Raw genomic sequence first — 8,869 nt, 5'->3', positions numbered from 1 at the left:
AGGAGAGAACAGCACGGTATAGGGGGGCCAGGAGAGAACAGCACAATTCAGGGGGGCCAGGAGAGAACAGCACAGTACAGTCCCTGACAAAAGTCTTGTCGCTTGTGTACAAATTGACCTGAAGTGCCGCTAAAATATATTTCTAATCAAGATTTTGTTACAAGAAATGGGTCATTTTAATCCCAACAGCTTTTGTAATAATGTTTCAGTGCAAAACGAAACTGACAAAAAGTATTCTAATATTCACAGCTTGGTAAAGACCATGGAGTCAATTTTTGCCAAGACATAAGTGTTGTTGCCTTGTTATATGAGCTTCACCTGTGACTAATAATGGATCAATTAGGTCTCAGGTGTGTATAAAAAGAACACCAGTACACTAGACCTTCTCAACTGCAACTAGACCTCTGCAAACATGCCTAAGATTCACATGGAGACTAAAGTGCTGAAGACCAGATCCACTGCTAATGTGGTAGACACCTTCAATGTGTCTCAGCGTCAAGTTCAGAGGATAAAAAAAAAAGATTTGAAGAGACGTTTTGGACAAGGCCAGGTCAGACGACCCCGCAAGACAACTGCTCGAGAGGACCGTTTGTTGGCTCAAAAATCCAAGGCCAGCCCATTTTCCATTGCAGCAGAGCTCCACGAGACCTGGTCACCTGAAGTCCCTGTGTCAACCAGAACAGTTTGTTGGATTCTGTCTCGAAATGGCCTCCATGGTCGAATCAGTGCCCATAAGCCAGCACTAAACAAAAGACAATTGAAAAACCGTGTGGCATTTGCCAAGGGCCACAGCCTGCTAAAAGGATGGACTCTGGAAAAGTGGCAGAAGGTGGATTTTTCAGATGAATCTTCTGTTGAATTACACCACAGTCGCCGCAAATATTGCAGGAGACCTACTGGAACCCGCATGGAGCCGAGATTTACCCAGAAAACAGTGAAGTTTGGTGGAGGCAAAATCATGGTCTGGGGTTACATCCAGTATGGGGGTGTGCGAGGAATCTGCAGGGTGGAAGGCAACATCAATAGTCTAAAATACCAAGAAATCTTAGCTACCTCTTATGATCCCAACCATAAAAAAGGCCAAATTTTGCAGCAGGATGGTGCTCCATCGCATACTTCCAGCTCCACATCAAAGTTCCTTAAGGTGAGGAAGATCAAAATGCTCCAGGATTGGCCAGCCCAGTCACCAGACATGAACATCATTAAGGCATATGTGGTGTAGGATGAAAGAGGAAGCATGGAAGACGAAACCAAAGAATATTGATGAACTCTGGGAGGCATGCAAGACTGTTTTCTTTGCTATTCCTGATGACTTCATCAATAAATTGTATGAATCCTTGCCAAACCACATGGATGCTGTCCTTCAAGCTCATGGAAGTCATACAAGATATTAAATTTGGATCTCACAGCACCACTACTTAATTTGCTGACATATTTTTGGATTTTCAGTAAAGTTGTTAAATTTCTGTATAGGCGACAAAACTTTTGTCTTGCCAAAATTTGACCTTTCTGTCTTGATTAAATTATAAATCTTTTTTCAGCGAAACCCATTTATTTCAGTGCATTAAACATCATTTGGCAGGGCTTTAGCTTTTCATATGAGCTATTTCTAACACCAATTGATTAATTAAAAGTCAGGTTAATAGCAGGAGTTTCTACAAAATAGAGAAGCGACAAGACTTTTGTCGTCAGGGACTGTACAGGGGGTCGGGAAAGAACAGCACAGTAACTTCAGGACCCGGCCAAGTTGCCATGTAGAAGTAAATGGGAGGAGGATGTGGGGTCAATGGATGGGGAGACATGGAATCTTTGTCTAGCCTCCGCCCCCATGGTGTCGGTACCAGCCTCTCAGAGATTGTCACACCTCTACCTGCTGCACAGGGCTTACAGAACCCCAGCCAGACTTCACAGCTGGGGACTTCGAGATACCCTCTCTGTCCAAAATGCATGAGGGATCACGGAGACCTCATGCATATGTTCTGGAAGTGTCCCAAACTCTTCCGTTACTGGACTTGATTTCTCAGGTGTTTGCCTTTGTCATACCGAGAACTCCTGTAGTGTGTCTGGTGGGAGCCCTGGATGAGGAGCTATTAACCCCATCCACTCACACAGCAATAATCCGGTTACTTTATGTGGCAAGACGACTGATAGCTCAGCTCTGTATTATGGGGGTTCCCACGAGGCAACAGTAGATTGACCAGGTGAACAAACTGTTAATAAAGGAGAAACTAACATATCAGCACGTAAATTCCATACAATGTGGCAGGCCTGGTTAGATATTCCAGGGTTGGCACCCCATCAGTTGATCAAGGACAGATTACTACAAGGCTAAGAGTCGAGTTAAACTGGTGGAGAGTCCGATAGATATGATAAAACTGGTAGCTGTATAGCTCCTGCAGTGAGATAGGTGATCGTAGTGGGCCGGGCGACTTTATTGGATATTACACGTTCCCAGGGCTCTGGGAACGGGTATTGATTACAGTTATACTTCCTATAAGTTTCTAGTTTTACTTTTGTTTTTTGTTGTTTTTTTCTCTTATTTTTATTTATTTTCTTTGATAAACTAGGGCTATTGGTTAATGTTCCTTGCAGAGGTTTAAGGGGAGTGGAGGATTGAGAAGAAAAGGAAAAAAATTGTTTACTACCTGTTCTCAGATGATTCGATGTGCATTCTGATATTCATATACTGTGAAACTACCATTGACCTGGTGCAGGTCTGTGTAAAATACTGGTCTGTATATTGTCTCCTGTTTTCTTAAACATTCTTTTGTACACAGTGTATGTGATATTATGCAAAACCAAATAAAACTTTTTTCTGATAATAAAAAAAAAAAAAAAAAAAGAACAGGTCGGAGAGAACAGCACAGTAATAGGATTTTTTAATACAGCTTACCTGTAAAATCCTTTTCTTGAGACTGCATCACTGGACACAGAGCCTTAATTACTGCAGTACACTACGTCCGAAGGCGGCATCCTCGTACCCTCTCACATCTACCTGGTAGAACTTAGCAAATGTATGGACTGAAGACCAAGTAGCAGCCTTACAGATCTGAACCATGGAGGCCTGGTGATGCACTGCCCATGAAGCACCAACTGCTCTAGTCATGTGCGCTTTCACCTGAAAAGGAGAAATCTTCTTTTCTAAAGCATAGGCCTGAATAATGACTTGTCGAATCCAACATGCAATAGTAGATTTCGATGCTGCCTGGCCCTTTCTTGGGCCCTGTGGCAGAATAAACAGACAGTCAGTCTTTCGTATCTGAGCCGTAGACTGCAGATAAACTTTTACCGCTTTTACAACATCTAGAGAGTGTAAGACTCTCTTCCAGACTGCGGATCTGGAAAAAAAAAAAGACGGTGGGAGTATATCTTGATTCAGATGAAATCCTGAAACCACCTTAGGTAAAAAAAAGTCGGGTGAGGATGCAGCACCACCCTGTCATCATGAATAATCATATACAGCTCTTTACACGAAAGAGCCACCAATTCTGATACCCTCCTTGCTGAGGATATGGCTACAAGAAAAAACTGGTGCTCTGTCAAAAGATTTAAAGAAGCATGGTGTAATGGTTTAAAACAGAGATATGCAATTAGCGGACCTCCAGCTGTTGCAGTCCCATGAGGCATAGCAAGACTGACAGCCACAAGCATGACACCCAGAGGCATGATAGGACTTGTAGTTTTGCAACAGCTGGAGGTCCGCTAATTGCATATCCCTGGTTTAAAAGGTAGTTTCTGTAAAACAGACAATGCCAAATTCAAATCCCATGGGCACACATGAGACTTAACCGGCGGATTAAAGCGAAGCGCTCCCTGAACAAAGTCCCAGATTAGGGAATGAGAGGCAAACGGTCTTTGAAAGAATATCGACAAGGCCGAGATCTGGCCCATGATAGTGCTCAAGGCCAACTTAATTTTTAAGCCCAACTGAAGAAAGGCAAGAATCCTATTAATGACATACTTCCTAGGATGCCATCTTCTGGGTTCACACCAGGAAACATATGCTTTCCAGATTCTGTAGTAGATGAAGGTTGGCTTCCTAGCATTAACCAGAGTGAATAGGACTGGACCTGAGAGCACACGTTTTCTCAGAATGTGGGTCTCAACCGCCAAATCGTCAAATTTAGACTTTGTAAGGCAGGATGGAATATTGGACCCTGCAACAGTAGGTCCGAGTGTAGTGGAAGAACCCAAGGTCTTCCTTCTGCCATTTTACCGATTTTCATACCAGGGTCTCCTGGGCCAAGCCGGGGCGACCAAAATCACTGGCTTTCCTTCCCTCTTGACTCTCTGAAGGAATCGCGGGAGAAGCGGAACTGGAGGGAATGCATAAATCAGAGAAATTGTCAGGGCATCCGACACTTGAGCAACAGGATCTCTTGTCCTTGACACAAAGTTGTTCAGTTTTGTGTTGCACCTGGAAGCCAACAGGTCCACATCTGGGGTACCCCGTTTCTGACATATGACTTGAAATATGTCGGGGTGTAGAGACCTTTCTCCTGGACTCAGTTGCTGGCGGCTTAAAAAATCCACCTGCCGATTTTCTACCCCTGGAATGAAGACCGCAGACAGGCAAGGAATATGCCTTTCTGCCCAGGACAAGATGTGATTCACTTCTCTTTGAGCATCCAGACTTCTGGTGCCCCTTTGGTGATTAATATTGGCCACAGCTGTAGCAATGTCTGACTGTATCCGAACAGGAAAACCCTGCAGTCTGTAAGACCAGACTCTGAGGGCCAGATGAATTGCCCGAATCTCCAGAATGTTGATGGGTAGGAGCTTTTCGGCTCCGGACCACTTCCCCTGGGCAGATGCCTCTTCCAGAACTGCCCCCCAGCCTAGAAGGCTGGCGTCTGTGGTTACCATTTTCCAGGTAACCGGAGTAAAGGATCTTACTTTTGATAGATTTTGGGGGAGCAACCCATATGCCAATCGCTGCAACTGCAGGTTGTACTACAGCACCAGCCATAGAGGAGGAGGCTTTCAATAAAGTTTCCAGCTTTTTATCAGTTGGATCCTTAAAAACCCTGAGCATTGTCTATAGGACAGGTCAGGCTTTTGTTTGCACAAGAAATAGCTGCATCTCTAGCAGTTACCCCCCATTTCTTAGTGAAACCTTCTTCCATAGGATAAAGGAGGGAAAACTGCTTAGGATGAGAAAACTGTTTATCTAGGTGAACCCAGTCATTATACATCAGTTTATCCAGCAAGGGATGAACTGGAAAGGAGAATGCAGCCTGTGGGGATTTCCGAGATTCCAAGGAGGAAACAGAGGACATAGAAGCTTCAACAGGAGGCAATTTGTAAGTGGCATGCACCATCTCTGCATAATATTGCACCTGCGTCTTTAGCGACTGAGAGGTAGAAGAGAACTTCTCCTCATCCTCTGAGTCCTCAGACTGCACCTGGTCCCAATCTCCAGAAAGGTATTTTTCACCCTCAGAATGCTCATCTGATGAGAAAGCCAGAGCAGATAAAGGGGATCTACCCTGTTTTCTGCCCCCTTTTAAGGAGGTTGCGATTATAGTAGCAATCGTTCCTTCTAAGTCATCCAAAGCAACTTTTAAAGCATCCTCAGTGACATACACAGGAGCTGCCATAGGAGAAGCTGCAAAACCAGACAGGGGCACATGATCATCCTTTGAGGCCGTTACCAGACTGACAGGGGGGATGGTAAACTGCAGGCATGCTCAGAATCCTTAGCCATAAGCGGGGATCTCCTAGTGCCTCTTTTACTAGCCCTTGTACCTCTTCTGGGGGACATAGTCCTTACTGCAAAGCAGAGGTACTACAACAAAATGCAATCACTGTTGTGCTATAGTCTTACAATACACAATATTAGCTCACTGTACAACCTGATGCCAAGTAGGAGTCTTAGGTTTGCCTGGTTCAATCCACTGCAATGCTTACAGCCCACAGCTCTGTGTCCATGCTGCTTACAGAAGGCTCTGGCGTGCTGGGCTTTTAAAACAAGCCTCTTGGCGCCTGCGCACAGGTGTGCCATGCACGAGCACAAGCAACAACAGCCCTCCCCCTGCCTATGGGACAGTCAAAGCGCGCTCCCGACACATGAGCAGACCATCATGGCTGTGGCCAGGGCAAAAGAGGCAGGAGAGCAGACCACTGGGGGGCTTCGGGGGACCCCTGTTACGTGTTTTGTGGCAGAGCCTTCCGCGGAGGTGAGTGGTATTTAATTTGACCGACTTCACTGAGCTTCTGAGTGTTCCTGGATGGCTTTGTAAGAATACACCAGGTATGTAACTTACTCCCTCTAGTGGTGAAAACCAGGTAAGACATCCTACTCACTGAAGACAACATTAAAAAAAAAATATCTTCCCTTACCTTTATCCCCGCCGCAGGAAAGCTGCTGAAATAGCAGATCCAGCCTTCACCCATCACGGCGGGTAATGTTGTGCCAACCTTCAGGTTTACCATGGGTTCCCACTTAGAGGAACCTCATACCTGGACCTGTAGAAGACTCTGCCAGTAACTTTTCGTGCCACAGTTACATTAGTACACCAAAGCCTGGATCCCAGACCTATGCAGAGAGACATTACAGGCAAACCTTGTTTCTTCTTTACACGAGGCCCGGGTACCACCCATCTTAGTCTTTTGATATCAGCCGAGGCATGGATCGGGTTATAGCTCCTAGGCCTCCGCAGAAAACCATCAAAAGAGCTTTTTTCTTCTTAGCCCATGTTCAACGTGACTAACCACCTTAGACACTGGCAAAAAAAGGTACTCTCCATTTGGGAGGGGTTATATAGGGGAGGAACTCAATTCTAATTGGGTTTGCCAGTGTCCAATCACCTGTGGTGACTACATAACCCATTAAGTAATTAAGGCTCTGTGTCCCGTGATGTATGAGCAAGAAATGGGGGGAGGCAGGAGAGAACAGCACAGTATAGGGGGCCAGAAAAAAAATGGCACACTATAGGGGGACCAGGAGCACAGTACAGGGGGCCAGGAGAGCACAGAACAGTAGAAGGGACCAGAAGGAAAGAGCACAGTACAGGGGGGCCAGGAGAGAACAGCACAGTATAGGGGGGCCAGGAGAGAACAGAACAGTATAGGCAGGCCAGGAGCACAGTACAGGGGGCAAGAAGAGCACAGAACAGTAGAAGGGGTCAAGAGGGAAGAGCACAGAATAGGGGGCAGGAGAGAACAGAACAGGGGGGCAGGAGGGAACAGCACATTATAGGGGGCCAGGAGAGAACAGCACAATACAGGGAGCCAAGATAAAACAGTGCAGTATGGGGGGGGGGAGGCAGAAGAAAACAGCACAGTACAGAGGGCAGAAGAGAACAGCTCAGTATAGGGGGGCCAGGGGAGAACAGCACAGTACAGGGGGCCAGTGAACAGCACAACATAGGGGGCCAGGAGGGAACAGCACAATATAGGGGGGCAGATGAGAACATCACAGTACAGGGTGGCAGGAGGGAACAGCATAGTATAGGGGGCCAGGAAAGAACAGTACAGTATAGGGGACAGGAGAAAACAGCACAGGATAGGGGGCCAGGTGAGAACAGCACAGTACAGGGGGCCAAGAGGGAAGAGCACAGTATAGGGGGGCAGGAGAGAACAGTACAGTATAGGGGGCCATTAGGGAACAGCACAGTACAGGGGGCCAGGAGAAAACAGCAGAGACTACCAATCAATACCCTAATAAAAGTTTTATTACATGCCATACCAAACATGTGACCTATGTCCTGGAATGTACCTGTGGGTACCAGTACGGGGGGCGCACATCCTGGACACTGGCCATAAGGGTTGGAGATCACATTACCAATATACGCAATGGTTTCCCAAATCATTTCAATTTGTTACAAAATCGTGACCTGTCAGCACTGTCCTTCTATGCCATTGACACCATTAACAGGGATTGGAGGGGCACGAATATGATAAAACAAATATCCCAAAATGAATCTAGGTGGATTTTGAAGCTCCAGACTCTGACACCGTTAGGATTGAACATTGAGCTGGACCTCAATTGTTTTATCACAAATTATAAATTTTCCTTTGTTTATTCCCCTTTTTTCCAACATACTTTGCTATTTTGGATCATTAACACATTTGGCCACTAGATGGCTACATATCAGTTCAATACCTTGACCAGCAGATGGCTCTCACATCTGTACTCATGGTTTAACAACTGACATAGCAAACATATATCAGATATTATCAGGGCTCACTCATTATTTTCATCACTAGAGGGCTTATAGGCCACTCTTATTTTAATTAACACCATTGAGCATTTCATGTCTCGTATCTGTAACATATGGGGGTATTAAATTTTTTATTCTTTGATATAATTGTTTTTTTTTTAGATTTCATTGTGATTGTCTACATAAAAGTACAGAGAAATAGATCGTGAGCATTCTCGAGTAAATGGAAGGTACTCACACCTGATTGGACAAAATATAACATGTGATCTAGAGTAGGGGTAAATATGCCCTTAACCAAAATGTTAGAATCACAACTTCCTGAAGATGGCCCATTTGATAGGCTGAAACGCGCCGAGATTGATTTGCGGCATAGCGACATACTTCCACCCACGTTCGTTTCTGGAAATCAAGCTATGATTGCGGCAGCGGTTCTCCATTACATATGGGCAGATTTCCTGGATTTAATTTATCTGCCATTCACACTGAGTGCCAGGCTTTTAGTCACTTTTACATGTGAGTTGATCTAGATTTGTTTTTATGTGCAATAAACTTTTAAACTGTATTTGCACAATAAAGTTTTTTCTGTCATGTCTATCCATATGAGGAACACTTACCCCAGGGAATGCCGGTCTTAAAGAGATCCACAGAGGCCTCCCCACATGCGCATGTGACCATACTAGAAATAGGTGGTCCATTTTGAGGGG

This window comes from Rana temporaria, chromosome 6 (genome assembly GCF_905171775.1).
Source record: "Rana temporaria chromosome 6, aRanTem1.1, whole genome shotgun sequence".
NCBI lineage: Eukaryota > Metazoa > Chordata > Amphibia > Anura > Ranidae > Rana > Rana temporaria.
This window is presented reverse-complemented; position numbering follows the sequence as displayed.